The sequence below is a fragment of the Aquarana catesbeiana genome, linkage group LG07, assembly GCF_042186555.1.
Source record: "Aquarana catesbeiana isolate 2022-GZ linkage group LG07, ASM4218655v1, whole genome shotgun sequence".
Taxonomy (NCBI): domain Eukaryota; kingdom Metazoa; phylum Chordata; class Amphibia; order Anura; family Ranidae; genus Aquarana; species Aquarana catesbeiana.
The window spans coordinates 98,634,786-98,650,801 of NC_133330.1; positions in this window are offsets into that span (position 1 = coordinate 98,634,786).

The following is a 16,016-nucleotide window of genomic DNA, read 5'->3' on the forward strand; positions in this document are numbered from 1 at the left end:
CAAAAGGTTTGGTTCTGGATTTAGTTTCTTTGGTACTCTCCCATTTATAAGCATAACCGTTTTCATAAGCTGTTTGATCTCTTAGAAATTTTCCTTCTTTGTCATTTATTGTGGTTAGTGTGTATTCCTCCAGATGTGCGCGCAGGGCCTTATCCCGCTTGCTGTATCTGGGGAAGACATACCCGATGTGTGATCTGAATACCATCGATTGATGGCAGCATCAAGTTGATCAAGCTCCGATTCGTATTCATTACATAAAATAGAGAGCATACTGAGAGAGCACGTTTGAAGGTTGTCCTCCCAGGATGTCTTCAATGAATCATTTATTTTTTTAATGTTAGGGAATAACTGAATCCTCAGCCCCCAGGGTACTATTTTGTGTTTAGCATACTTTTCAAAGTAGATTTTGTGCCAGTAAATTCTAACCTTTTTTTCTAAAAGGCGTTGTAGTCTCATGAATGCCCTATCCAGTTCAGCATCAGTGATAGTAGAAGCATTTTGAGATGCCTGGATGTGGGTCATCAGACCCTCCCAAGCCTCTCCACAGAAATCCGCCATGGTAACGGTAAATGTGACCTTCGACAGTACTTATAGTCCAAATAACAGAAATGGGAATGTAAAGAAATAGGAAATTAGGATAAACAGACAGGCAATATTGAAGGGTTAATCAAATTGAGAAGGCTCTAATAAAAAAAGAGAGAAGGTTATACCGCGTCTACACAAAGTTAACGTATATGATTGTGTACAAAAAAAAAGAGAGAAACCTAGATAGCCAAAGGAATAATTAGCATTAAAGCTCTAAATTGTAAGAGAATGAGGGTATGGCTAGATAGGTTAAATTGGATACAGCACCTCATCCCAAATAATATTGATATTTGGTCAAATAGGGGGAATGAGGGATTATCACGGTGCCAACGAAAGCCAAAGTAAGAAAGTAAGGTGACAGATGTAAAAAATACAAAAATACTTTATTTCACAAATTTAGGGGTTCAATACATACAAGAAACAGTAAAATCATTGGCTGAGATTAACATATATAAAATACATGACCAAAATGCAGTAAGGTGGGCCTAGGGTAGACGGCCTTTGAAACAATAGCTCAGTTTCCTACATGTTTCGCCAAAGCATTGGCTTCCTCAGGGAATGGTGAGAGCTAGTTTGTGTAAATAAGAATCTATACGTGGAAATACAGAAAACATCATGTAAACAATCAAAAAATTGAACAGTAAGGTATACATAGGTGTACAATTGATGGATATTGGGATATGCGGCTGGACTGACCCACAAGGGGAGGCCCACAGCACCAGCACCAAGAGCATACCTGAAGGCCAGACACTCAGGGGTGGCCCAGCGGGGGTACCCCAGCCGAGGGGGGAGAAAGCCGCACCGTATCTATGTCTGCAGGGGGCATATACAAAAACCTGGCAATTAAATATATTGTAGATTAGGAGTATGTAATAACTATGCAAGCAAGAAATGTGTTTTAAACACATAATTATCCAAAAATGTATATATAAATAAATAGGGTCAGCGACCGTATAAAAATGTATAGGGCAACAAGGCCTCAGAAAAAACTTACGTTTTAAAAACAGATTGATGGTATGCTCTTGGTCCTGGTGCTGTGGGCCTCCCCTTGTGGGTCAGTCCAGCCGCATATCCCAATATCCATCAATTGTACACCTATGTATACCTTACTGTTCAATTTTTTGATTGTTTATATGATGTTTTCTGTATTTCCACATATAGATTCTTATTTACACAAACTAGCTCTCACCATTCCCTGATGAAGCCAATGCTTTGGCAAAACATGTAGGAAACTGAGCTATTGTTTCGAAGGCCGTCTACCCTAGGCCCACCTTACTGCATTTTGGTCATGTATTTTATATATGTTAATCTCAGCCAATGATTTTACTGTTTCTTGTATGTATTGAACTCCTAAATTTGTGAAATAAAGTATTTTTGTATTTTTTACATCTGTCACCTTACTTTCTTACTTTGGCTTTCGTTGGCAGCGTGATAATCCCTCATTCCCCCTATTTGACCAAATATCAATATTATTTGGGATGAGGTGCTGTATCCAATTTAACCTATCTAGCCATACCCTGATTCACTAACGTTTATAGGTAAAGTTGATCCAGGGAATATCTGACTGTCTCTCGGGGGGATCAGGAAGGATTTTTTCCCCTTCTGGAGTAAATTGGATCATGCTTTACTGTTTTTTTTTTTTTTTTTTTTTGGTCTTCCTCTGTATCAACTCTGAGTATGGGATTATGTATATAGGATTGAAATTTTTTTATTTATTTATTAATTTTTTCCCTTTTATTGGTTGAACTAGATGCACTTGTGTCTTTTTTCAACCAGACTAACTATGTAACTATGTAAGAGCAGAAATGAGAATGAGAAAGGCAGACCAAAGTTGTTCATAGGGCACCATATTGTAGAATCTAAACTTTACCATGCCTTGCACATTTTCTAATTAGTAGTGCATGGTATTTTTTGTCATCTGTATAAGCTGCAACAGCTACAGAAGTAGCAGAGCAGAACCAGCACACATTCAATTTTACTTTAGCTACACAATGGGGGTGTTTTTCTAAAACTGGAGAGTGCAAAATCTGGTGCAGCTGTTCATAGAAACCAGTCAGCTTCTAGGCTTTATTGTTAAAACGTAAAGGCTATGTTCACCTTTTTTTTTTTTTTTCTCTAAATTCCAACTGACCCATGTACCAATATACTATTAATGTTATGAAAGTTTTTTTCTTTCTGCGTTTTTTTAGGACAAGGCCATACGTCAGCTTCCAGCTTGTTCCATAAAAAAAATCATGACTTCCTGGTATGTAGATTTAGGATGTAAAAACTAGTAAGGCACAGGAAGGAGTTTTTCATCTGGCCTCATTAGCACACACCCTGCACCCACCCCTTCCTTTCAGGAGATTGCTCCTACCCCACTCTGTACTGATATGCAGGCAGTAGTATTGAAAACAGAAGTATGTCCCTGTAAGTCTATATACACTATATAATATGATTGTACAATCTCCTTTAGATCTACCATTAACTATGTAGTGCAAGGGCCTGCCTGACTAGATACAGAGTGATTGGATAGATAGACGTGTCCTCCGATTCCATAGTTTTGGTAAATCTAAAGGAAATTGTACAGAGATTGTACAGTGTATAGCCAGCTTTATAAACCTAAAATAAACTAGTGGTGCTTTCAGTTTCAGTAGCTGTTAATGGCACCCCAAATATAAAAACGAATATACATTTTGTTGCGTGTGATAATACATGTTCTACCATTTGAGCTGATCCCCCATTCTGTTTCACCAGTGCAGTATCAGAGCTGTCCTGGACAGCTGCCGTCTCCAACACACACAACCCTTGTGTTATTTCTAGGAACAACAGCAATACCTCTGGTTGCCATGAGAGATATCCCACCTTCATCATAAACATTATCAGTAATACATTTTCCATCATCATCATTCCTGACTATTGCAGGCTATCTTGGTCCATTACCAGCTTGAACCTGTGCAGCCCTATAGGGTATAACATTTCAGCAAGTCTCTTTTTACTCTAGAAGCGGATTTCCTCACTGGACTTACTCCCACTTCACCAGGATTAGTCCCATAGCCAGACTCTTTCACATTTGTAACAGCAACAGTCTTACCATTCCACTTGGCAGGTGTTGCAATCAATTGAGAGTGTTGTCTCTTCTCTGCTCTGCTCGGCTAATGCCCCCACATGGCCACAAGGCAACATTACAACCTTCTCAGACTTTCCAACACCCCCTGCAGTCCAAACCAGTTTCCTTGTGCCTGGGGTAACAGTAGACCCAAACACATGGTTATACCCCTTGCTGGATGCTGTGCCCTTTTCTCTGGGCCGACCACTTTACATAAACAGCCATAACATGAAACCACTGGTTTCTTGTGCTCTCTGTCACCCCCTGCAACAAAATTTTTCCCATTTGCACATTCATCTTCATTCAGAATTTGAGCCACATCTCCTCTGTAGTTCCTCCTTTCTGACAACAAGCTTTCCCCTCTTTTTAAGGGTAATGGTTCTTCCCTTACCGAATCGATACTAGTGTTCCCAATTACAGTAATTCTGTTCCATTTTCACCTTTAACTTCACCTTTAAACGTGTTGTAATCCCAGCAACCTTGCCTCATCGCTCAGTTGGCTACCTGATACTTTATCCACAATAGAGGCAGTAACTGTTCTAGCCAGCTTTCTTTGGGCCAAGATTCATGTACAAAAACACTCTCAAACTTTGCAAAATACTCCTCAATGTTGCCTTGTTGGACAACATGGGCTGTATAAAGCCAGTTTCTCCAATCTCAGTGTTGCTATATGTAACAGCAGCCGTCTCCTGCTTTGGCGGACTCTGTTTAGGTATATATGGGGTTTGTCCTGACGTTAACAACCCCTCCAACCATAGTTAATTTTTCTCAACTCTTTAAAGTGCTCTTTTTTTCTTTGAACTAACCATCTTCACAATCACTCCATTGCACAGCCATAACACTCTTGCACAGTGCAACCTGGAGTACTGTTTCTTCAAGGGCTAAGACACAATGCATATTTTTTTAGCAGGTATACCGCCTGCTGCACACAATGCAGATCATTAACAGTTTTTGGCAAACTCGATGTTCTGGCTTGTGAGGGTCCAGATCTCCACCATCTTGCCTGCATTTGAGCACCAATTGTTGTGTTGGGGTGATTATGCCCATGTGGTAGGTGCTTTTCCAATAAGTTGTGCCAGTCCAAACTGTCTTTTGGGGCATGGCAGCCCACTTTTATTGCACAGAACAGAAAGTTCACATACACATCAGTTGTCCACTCAGGAGTTTCCACCACCAACACAAAAAGTCAATTGAAAATGCCTAGCCACCTGCACCGCTGCTCTTCTTACCAGTTTCTCTGACTGTGTTGCCCAGCTCTCCAGGTTCACTTGGCTGTCTTAGCCTTTAGTGGCAGCACCCTGCTGCAGGGCCCAGTCCTGGCCTATGGATAGGGTTCTCCTGACAACCAGATAGGAGCCTACCTGACTCCTGGAATGAGACCTCTTAGCTACTGGCTTGAGCACTTATGAATCCTGGGTGAGACCTTCTGTCTTTTGACTCCTGGCTGGGTCTTCCCTGACCCCTGGGTGAGACTTTCTGTCTCTTAACTCCTGTATTCACACAGGCTGCAAGCACCTGGTAAAATCCTGACACAGGATTGGAGTTTTCATCCCACCCAATACACTTTTGGAAACTTCAAGCTTCATTCCCTGATCTGGGACTACAGAATCTGGAGAAACCCAAAAGCACAGCTTTCTCTGCTCGGAAACAATAGTCTGGGACTTAACATTTACCTTTAATGTGAATCCTGTGTCATTTTCTCCTACATTTTCACAGTAGCAGGGTCTCGCACTTTCACAAGGGATAAAGGTTTTACATAAATTAAAGTTGATGATGTAAGCACTCCCATCAGTGTTAAATGGTTTGTCTCAACCATTGAAGGGCTTGTTCACACATGCAGTGTCCTCTGAAGAGTCTGTGTTCTACTGCACATGGATCACCCAGTGGATTGATCGAAAAAAAAACTGGACAGATTCCCCCATCCACACAAGCGAGGTGGATAGAGAATTCCTCCCCACTATTATTGTTTTGTGACAGCAGGGACTCCTCCACTGTAAGAATACATTGATCAGCACTGCAGCTGATTGGCAGTGCTGATTGAAGGAAGTTTTTCAAATAGGCCTGTTTGAGAGAAGTTGATCATCAGTTAAATTTTTTTTGAACGGGAAAAGACATAGATGGATCAAAATTTGTCCAGTCCTTTCTGAACTCGATCCATCTGTGGCCAGCTCAAAGTATGCCAGTGGATGTTAACCCAATGACTTCCCGGGACAAGAATGTTCTCAGGCCAACACCAGAGGCATCTGTTTGCACAAGAATTCTTCATTGAAGGATGAGGTGGAGTTTGTGTCCCTTACATAAAACTGCCTTGTAGGGCTGATACAACTAATCAAAATAATCGGTTTTATTCCAGTACTTTTTTATTGAAACTTTTATGATAACAAAAAGTAGAAAGCAATGTTATGCAAGTGCACAATACATTCCAGATCTTGCGTTTACATTTGTGTATATCTATCTCTAATCGCATATGCTAACATAGCATTCTAACGCATCTGCATTGTTCTTAGAGGCTCAATCGATATCATAACTTTTTTTACCAAACAGTATAGCAATAATTAATATAATAACATCAAGCATTACGACTCTCATTCCTCTGGATGCCCCAAAGGGATCATACTGCATCTCAGAGGATGAGGTCACAAGGTCCTTGCACATGTCTTTCAGAATATTATCTGAATTATAATTAATGATCATTATATAACACTCTATAGGGAAAGCTCATCCTGACCAAAAACAATTAAAAACATTGGTTTGGTGCAAACAAGGATGTTACAGTGTATTGAATCGAGAAGGTAAACTAAGTAAAAGAGTATTTGAGTTACTATAATAACTGTTCCTGTAACGGGTTCATAAGTATTATTCAAACATGGTATAACAACAGTATGTTCTAACTTAAAGTGGAGGTCCACCCTGAAAAAAAAATTGCACAAAAAAATACCTAAAAAAATGGAGGAAAAGAAAAAAAATTTTTTTTTTTACTTATGTGAAATGGCTGTTGCTAGGCAGTCTTCCTAATCTGCCTCTTCCTATGCCGCGGTGATGTTGTCTCTTCTCCTCCCCGCGTTGTCTTCTGGGGAATGGGGCGTGGTGTGTTATGGGAACTATGTGTGTCCCACAACACATCGCGTCCCATTCACAAAGCGATGCGCGACGCGCGCATGCGCAGTAGGAAACGGGCAGTGAAGCCGTAAGGCTCCACTGCCTGTTTCCCTTAGTTAGGATGGCGGTGCTGGGACCCGAGGGACGGGGCGGCCGACATCGCGGGCACCCAGGACAGGTAAGTATTTATTTAAAGTCAGCAGCTACAGTGTTTGTAGCTGCTGACTTTTAAATTTTTTTTTTACGGCCGGAATCCCGCTTTAAGAGTATTTAATCCATCTATGGTGTAGATGAAAAGGTTCTCCAGATAGACCAGTTAGATTCAAATTTGGAAGTGTTTCCATGTCTGTATGCTAAAACATTTTCATATTATGCTACATTGTTGACCTGTTTAATGATGTCCCTTATACTATACTAGGAATTTCATTTGTTTTCCATTTATGCATTATCGCTGAGCGTGCTGCAAAAATTATATGTATAGCTATCGATCTGACAGAAATTGGGTAGGTTGACATGTTGATACTAAGAATAGCTTGTTCAATATTCGGTTTTACAAAGACCCTAGTTACTCTAGATATTAATTTAAATATCTCTGACCAGAAGCTGCGGAGATGGAGGCAGGCCCAAACCATGTGTGTTAGAGTTCCTATCTGTCCGCATTCTCTCCAACAAAGGTTTGAGTTAGTTTTGGAAACTATGTATGGGGTGAAATGCCATCTTAGGATGAATTTTTGTGCCAGTTCTTCATAGTTAGAACATCGGGAAACTTGGTGGTTGTTTCTGATCGCTTTTAGCCACTGTTGATCTGAAAATGTTTTGCCTAATTCTTTCTCCCATTTTAGTAGAGGGGTTGGTTTGGTAAAGGTAGTTTTAGAGTGGAGTATGTTATATATCATGGTGATTCCTTTCACCTTCGTTGCATTAGTGTGCCAAAATTTCCATACTTTTTCAAAGATTGGTATGTGGGTGTTTTTCTATGTTGGTAGAACGGGGTAATCTGGCTATACGTGAAAATTTATTTTATTGGGATTTTGTGTTTGTGCACAAAGTCTGTGAATGACATTAGTTTATTTCTTATGAAGAGATCCTTTAAGTAGTGGATGTATTTACTTAACCATTGGTTTAGGGATATGTATGGGATTACCCATTTAAGTGATTCTAATGGGATTGGGATGTCAATGGATGATAAAGTATCATCCTCTGTTGTCCTCAGATAAGACCACACCTGGATTGTGGCCTACATAATGGGATGATCTATTTTAATCCCTGTGTGTATTAGGTCAGATGTTGTAAGGCGGCATAATAGTGATTTGGGATGTATCCAGGCGAATTCTAATTGGCACCAAGGTTTTATAGTGGTGTTTACAAACCAGTTTCTAAGTTGGTCCAGTACAGCTGCAAAATAGTCCTTTAGTACTGGTATTCCTTTACCTCCCACTGACTTGTGCTTCCTTTGCAATTGGGTAAAAAATCTTAAACTGTATGATTATTCCTGCGCTACCATGTAGGATAGGAGTAGTTAAAGGTGGAACTTCTGCAAGCACCGAATATGGTTCAAGCCAAGCTCATACGGTGATAAAATAAGGATAGGGGTTGGTGCTGCGATGTTCCAAAGAAGAGTAGAAAAAATGTGCTGCTAAAGGTAGCAGTACAAATAGAGGTAAAGTAAAATGAATGGTATCAGTACACTAAAATGCAGAAATATAGGACTACTGTGATAGAACTTCTATAGAACAGTAGGGTGCAATGTGATAAACCACAATATGCTGCTAAAGGTAGTAATACAAAAGTAAGTGGAATAAATAAATAAATAAATGGTGCCAATACACATAAAAATCCAAAATATAAAATAAAGGACTACTGTAATAAAATTTCTATAGTCCGTGCAATGTGATATAACACAATATTGTGTGATACTACCAAAGTGCAACATGCAAAGGTAAATGAATAACAGTAAGCTAAGTATACATATGTATGGTATATCCGAAAACTGAATAAATTGTGCAAAATAAGCAAAAATGTGCAAATTCAGCAATAAAAATCTTCCTGTGCAAAAGTGCAAGAAAACTCGTGCAAAATACAAACAATGTGCATCATACGCAAATTTGCGTCAACTGCAAACACTAAAAAGTCCAAACAAATCAATAGTGTATACAATGCAAAAAAGCTGTGAGTAAAGTCCAATGGGGAATATATCTTCTTCCTGTGAAAGAGTATTCCAATGTGCAAGTGGTGACATAAGGTGCTGGGAAAAATGGATATTTCCTCTTCGTGCACAAAACACACACTGGTGAGCAGTGGCCTCTTACCTTGCGGCAATGAGGTAACCACATATAAACACTGGTAATGGCTGACTCTCCCCTATGTTCCTGGACCAGATAAGGTTCCTTGTGTGTCTATGTCTCTCAGCAGGTGCAGGAGGAGAAGTAAAAAAGGGGAACCGGAGAGTGTAGTATTTTTAACAGTAGTTGGTGTTTATTAGATAGCAGTGGAGGTACTCACATCACTTACATAGCAAATAAAAACAATCCACTTATCTCTACGAGCGGCGAGCTTGTTTGCCTATGTCAGTATAGAGTGCCTCTCCCGTCCCTACGCGTGACGTCATGGTCACGTGACTTCATCAGGGGGAAGAGGGAAGGCACAATAGATGTCTTTAAATAGTTTCTAACATTAGTTACAATGAGCGGCCATTTTCTTGTAGCTCAGTATAATGATAGATGGCCATACTACTCTATCCGGTTCCCCTTTTTTACTTCTCCTCCTGCACCTGCTGAGAGACAAAGACACACAAGGAACCTTATCTGGTCCAGGAACATAAGGGAGAGTCAGCCATTACCAGTGTTTATATGCGATTACCTCATTGCCGCAAGGTAAGTGCTCACCAGTGTGTGTTTTGTGCACGAAGAGGAAATACCCATTTTTCCCAGCACTTTATGTCACCACTTGCACATTGGAATACTCTTTCACAGAAAGAAGATATATTCCCCATTGAACTTTACTCACAGCTTTTTTGCATTGTATACACTATTGATTTGTTTGGACTTTTTAGTTTTTGCAGTTGACGCAAATTTGCGTATGATGCACATTGTTTGTATTTTGCACAAGTTTTCTTGCACTTTTGCACAGGAAGATTTTTATTGCTGAATTTGCACATTTTTGCTTATTTTGCACAATTTATTCAGTTTCTGAATATACCATACATATGTATACTTAGCTTACTGTTATTATTAATTTACCTTTGCATGTTGCACTTTGGTAGTATCACCCAATATTGTGTTATATCACATTGCACGGACTATAGAAATTTTATTACAGTAGTCCTTTATTTTATATTTTGGATTTTTATGTGTATTGACACCATTTATTTATTCCATTTACTTTTGTACTACTACCTTTAGCAGCATATTGTGGTTTATCACATTGCACCCTACTGTTCTATATTAGTTCTATCACAGTAGTCCTATATTTCTGCATTTTAGTGTACTGATACTATTCATTTTACTTTACCTCTATTTGTACTGCTACCTTTAGCAGCATATTTTTTCTACTCTTCTTTGGAACAGCTCAGCACCAAACCCCTATCCTTATTTTATCACCGTATGGGTAGAAAATCTTGCCCTACTGCCTGCCCAGATAAAATGTGACATTTGTCTTTGTATTGTTGTAAAGAAAAAGGCGGGTATGGGAATTGGAAGTGCTCTAAAGTAGTAGATTATTTTGGCAGCAGCAGCATTTTATACGCTGCTAGGGTCCAGGAGAGAAAGTAGTTTTGGAATCTGGATATCTCCTGTTGGATAGAAGTGATGAGTGGGATGTAGTTGGCTCTGTATAGATTGGTATATGGGGAAGTAAGTTGGATTCCTAAATAGTTTATGGAACCCATGGTCCACGGGTATGGCATTCTGTGTTGCAGGGATGATTTAAGAGTTTTATCAATTGCTATACTCAGTATGCTAGATTTAGAGATGTTGACCTAGTAGTAGGCCACTTTACTGAATAAGAGGAGCACCTCGTGAGCTGCTGGTAAAGAAATGGCTAGGTTAGATAGTGTTACAATTTCATTGTTCACTGACAGTGATATACTATGTTGGTTGCCCTGAGAGGGAATACCTTGAATTCTTGGGTGTGATGTAATTTTCTCCGCCAGGGGCTCCATAATTAGGGCAAAGATTAGTGGGGATAAGGGGCAGCCCTGTCTTGTCCCATTAGTGATTTGAAAGTTTTTGGAAAACATGTCTTCCATGAATACGTATGCCGAAGGAGAAGAGTACAAGGCTAATATTGCTTTTTGAACTGGACCTGCTAGACCAAATTTCTCCAGTACCTTATTCAAATATCCCCAGTGTACTCTATCGAAAGCCTTCAATGTGTCCAACGTAAGAAGCAGAGAAGTCTCCCCGGATTTTTCCAATAGGTGTATGAGGTTCACCATTCTCCTGGTTGCATCTGTGGCTTGGCGGCCAGACACAAATCCCACCTGGTCGTGGTTAATTAATTTTGGTAGCAGGTTTGTTGGCAAGCAGTTTGGCATACATTTTCACATCCACATTTAGTAATGAAATTGGCCTAAAAATTTGAGGTACATTAGGCTCTTTACCTTGTTTAGGCAGGGTTACTATTGTGGCTGTAAGCATTTCAGGTGGAAAACTAGCTTTGGACATTGCGGCATCAAGGACCTGTAATAGGTATGGTGATAAGATAGAGCTAGATAATTGATAGTATTCTGATGAATATCCATCTGGCCCTGGAGATTTATTATGGGGCAAGCTTCTAATTAATTTCTCTATATCTGGTACATTAAAGGGTTAGCTTAACTTGCGAAAGTGTGGGTAAAGTTACTGACGCGTGGAAGTCAGATATAATTTTGTCTGTTGGTTGATAGGTAGCAGGGTCATTTTTAAGATTATAAAGTGATTCATAGTAGTCGTTGAAGGGGTCCGCAATTACTTTTGAGATTGTGACTTTGTTCCCTGTTTTGGGGGTTTTGATATAGAGGTTTTTTCTTTCACCGCTTTTTCTTTTAATTGAGTGGCCAACAATTTCCCGGCTTTGTTCCCACATCAGTATGAGTGGGCTTTTAGTGAGCGAAGATGGCTATCATGTTGAAATATTAAATGGGTTCGTAAGTCCTGTCTGGTGAGAAACAATTGTTCTCTGATTTTTTTGGGTAGTGTTTTGTTTATTAATACATTCTAGGTTTTGTATTTTAGGTAACAGGTCGTTGAGCCTCTTTGTCAGTTGCTTTTTTATTTTCGCACTTAATTGTATAAGTAATCCCCTGATATAAACCTTGTGAGAGTTCCACAGTGTGAAGGAATCATCGACCGAAGGGGCATTAAGGTCAAAAAATTCTTTGAGGGCTTTATAAATTTTTTTTGTGTTCTCTGGTTGAAAGAGGGTATAGATATTGTTGCGCCATCTGTTTGCCCTGGTTTCGGAACAATTTTCCCTCACAATGATGGAAATTGGAGTATGGTCGGACCACGTAATGAAAGGTATATCTGACTTAACAATCTTCTGCAACATAAACTTGTCTACCAAAAATAAATCAATGCGAGAGTAAGTGTGATGTATGTTGGAGAAGAATGTAAAATCTGGTTCTGATTAATGTTGACATCTCCAAACATCAAACATTCCTGAGGTGGAAATAAAATGTCACTCTGCGTTGTTGGCTTCTTGTGTCACTGGAAAGGTCCAGGTCTTTATCTGGAATTGTATTAAAGTACCCACATATGATCACATGTCCCTGATGTATTGAGGAAACTTTTTTCCAAACTTTCTTCAGGAAAGACAGTTGCTTCGTGTTGGGAAGGTATAGGTTGACCAACGTGTATTTGGTGTTATTGATTTCGCAGACGAGGATTATATATTTGCCTGATTCATCCAAGCGTATTCCTAGTTGATTAAACTGAATAGAATCTTTGATGGCAATTGCCACTCCTCTTTTTTTTTTTTTTTTTTTGAGTGGCCATTAGCCATAAATACATGGGGAAACTTGCCATTTTGAAAAAACAGAGGTTTATGGGATACAAAGTGCATTTCTTGAAAGCATATATCGCATTGAGTCTGTCTGCTTCCTTCCAGGCCATCTGTCTCTTAGTAGGACTATTCAGGCCTTTCACATTGAAAGACAAATTTTTAAATGCCATTGTGTATGACTGGAGATGTTAGTAGGGGTGTGTTGTTGGCAGTTCAGTATGACAGAAGACAGCTGTGTAGTTATATTACCTGTTAATTGCTGGAGACGCTTTAGTAGGTGAGGATCTATCGACCCGAGAGATGACTTAAGCGATCGATCCAGTATTCAGAGATGGAAGTCTATAGTGGAGAAGCTTTACAGGAAATGTATGTTAGTAATGAATCACACAAAGAGAGAAAAAAAAAATACAAAGATAAAAAATGAACGATTCTGTGCAGAATGTGTGTGGAAAGGTAACCTTTGGGGTTAAAGGAAATAGCAATGTGGCATTCTCCTGGGCATCCAGAGAATGGGATGAAATTGTAGTAGGTAAGTACACAGTTCAGCCTGTTTCCACATCTGAGTTGTCTCGAGTAGACAAAGGTGAGCGAGAGAAACCTTCCTCTGCTGTACATGGCTCTATGATTTGCCACTCTCGCATGAGGTGGAGGACTTCCTTTACATTAGGGATCACATAGGTGGTGTCATCTTTTTTAAAGCCAGCGATAGGTGATACGGTGGTTATTCAGAGGTTTTGTAATTTTGTCAAATTTTCTACGTTGTTACAAGTTGAAGGCTGATAGATGGAGTAACTTCAATATTTGGATTTAGTAACACTTTAAGGTAAAAAATCCACTGAGACCAGCTCCCACCTGTATGCTTACCTGATCCAAATCTTGATCCAGCGTGGTGCCCATTAGCAGCAGCAATAATCTCTCTCCCTGCTGTCAGTCTCAGCCTGTGAGAGCCACACTGTGTGTGTCAACAGAAGCACACAGTGTGGCTAGAGATCGAGCCCATACGAGTGCTCCCAAAGCAAGCAGCTTGCAATGGGGGGCACTCTGAAGGCAGGAGGAACCAGGAACACTGGCGGGGGGCCCTAGTAAGAGGCGGATCAGGGCTGCTTTGTGCAAAACCATTGCACAGAGCAGGTAAATATGACATGTTTGTCATTTTTAAAAAAAATATCAGTTTGCAATAGTTTTAAGGGCTCTGTGCAGGGAAGATCTGCATCTGAACCCAGAGAAGCTGGAGGCTGATAATCCATTCTGCATTCAGCCACCCCTTATACCTACCTGAACCTGATCTCAATTCAGTGGTGTGCTTAAGAGCAGCGGCTCTCTTGGCTCTTTCTTTTCTCATTGGCTCAGACACAGCAGTGAGAGCTATGAGAGCAAGCGACACATAAGTGCCCCCATAAGCAAGTGGCTTACTATGGGGGCACTCAGCAGGGGGTAGGAGCCAGGAGCACCAGTAGGGCACCTAAGCAGCGGAGGATTGGGGCTGCTCTGTGCAAAACCATTGCACAGAGCAGTATAACATCATTTATTTATTTATTTTGTTGACTTTAGTATCACTTTAAGGCATTCCAATTACATTTAAAGTACAAGTTTACCAGTAACTATGCATTATATTTAAAAATGATTATATCCATGCAAAAAAAGTCTCAGCCTTTAGAACTACTACTACATAAAGATTTATATCCCCCCTCAGATAAATTACCCTGTACTGTGTATCCTACTTCTGGGTATATTTATTAATATATACCGTATGTTATAAGTTATTTATTTATAAATCCACTTCGGCTCTCACACCTGTTTACCCCTTATGGACCAGAGCATTTTTCAAATTTCTGTTATGAGCCTATTTATTCAGCAATAATTTTTTCATTACTTAACCACTTGCCGACCACCTACCACAGATGTACTGCGGCAGGTCGGCTCTATTGTGCAAACTACGTACCTGTAAGTCATTTCATGCAATAGCCACTGGGAGGGGAGAATATGGAGATCTTGTGTTCCTACTAAGCAGGAACACCTACAATGAGGATGGAAAGTATTCAGACCCCCTTAAACTTTTCACTCTTTGTTATATTGCAGCCATTTGCTAAAATCATTTAAGTTCATTTTTTTTCCTCATTAATGTACACACAGCACCCCATATTCACAGAAAAACACAGAATTGTTGACATTTTTGCAGATTTATTAAAAAAGAAAAACTGAAATATCACATGATCCTAAGTATTCAGACCCTTTGCTCAGTATTTAGTAGAAGCACCCTTTTGACCTAATACAGCCATGAGTCTTTTTGGGAAAAATGCAATAAGTTTTTCACACCTGGATTTGGGGATCCTCTGCCATTCCTCCTTACAGATCCTCTCCAGTTCTGTCAGGTTGGATGGTAAACCTTGGTGGACAGCCATTTTTAGGTCTCTCCAGAGATGCTCAATTGGGTTTAAGTCAGGGCTCTGGCTGAGCCATTCAAGAACAGTCACTGAGTCGTTGTGAAGCCACTCCTTTGTTATTTTTGCTGTGTGCGTAGGGTCATTGTCTTGTTGGAAGGTAAACCTTCGGCCCAATCTGAGGTGCTGAGCACTCTGGAGAAGGTTTTCGTCCAGGATATCCCTGTACTTGGCCTCATTCATCTTTCCCTCCATTGCAACCAGTTGTCCTGTCCCTGCAGCTGAAAAACACCCCCACAGCATGATGCTGCCTCCACCATGCTTCACTGTTGGGACTATTGGACAAGTGATGAGCAGTGCCTGGTTTTCTCCACACATACCACTTAGAATTAAGGCCAAAAAGTTCTATCTTGGTCTCATCAGACCATAGAATCTTATTTCTCACCATCTTGGAGTCCTTCGGGTGTTTTTAGCAAACTCCATGCAGGCTTTCATGTGTCTTGCATTGAGGAGAGGCTTCCGTCGGGCCACTCTGCCATTAAGCCCCGACTGATGGAGGGCTGCAGTGATGGTTGACTCTCTACAACTTTCTCCCATCTCCCGACTGCATCTCTGGAGCTCAGCCACAGTGATCTTTGGGTTCTTCTTTACCTCTTTCACCAAGGCTCTTCTCCCCCGATAGCCCAGTTTGGCCGGACGACCAGCTCTAGGAAGGGTTCTGGTTGTCCCAAACATCTTCCATTTAAGGATTATGGAGGACACTGTGCTCTTAGGAACCTTAAGCAGCAGAAATGTTTTGGTAACCTTGGCCAGATCTGTGCTTTGCCACAATTCTGTCTCTGAGCTCTTCAGGCAGTTCCTTTGACCTCATGATTCTCATT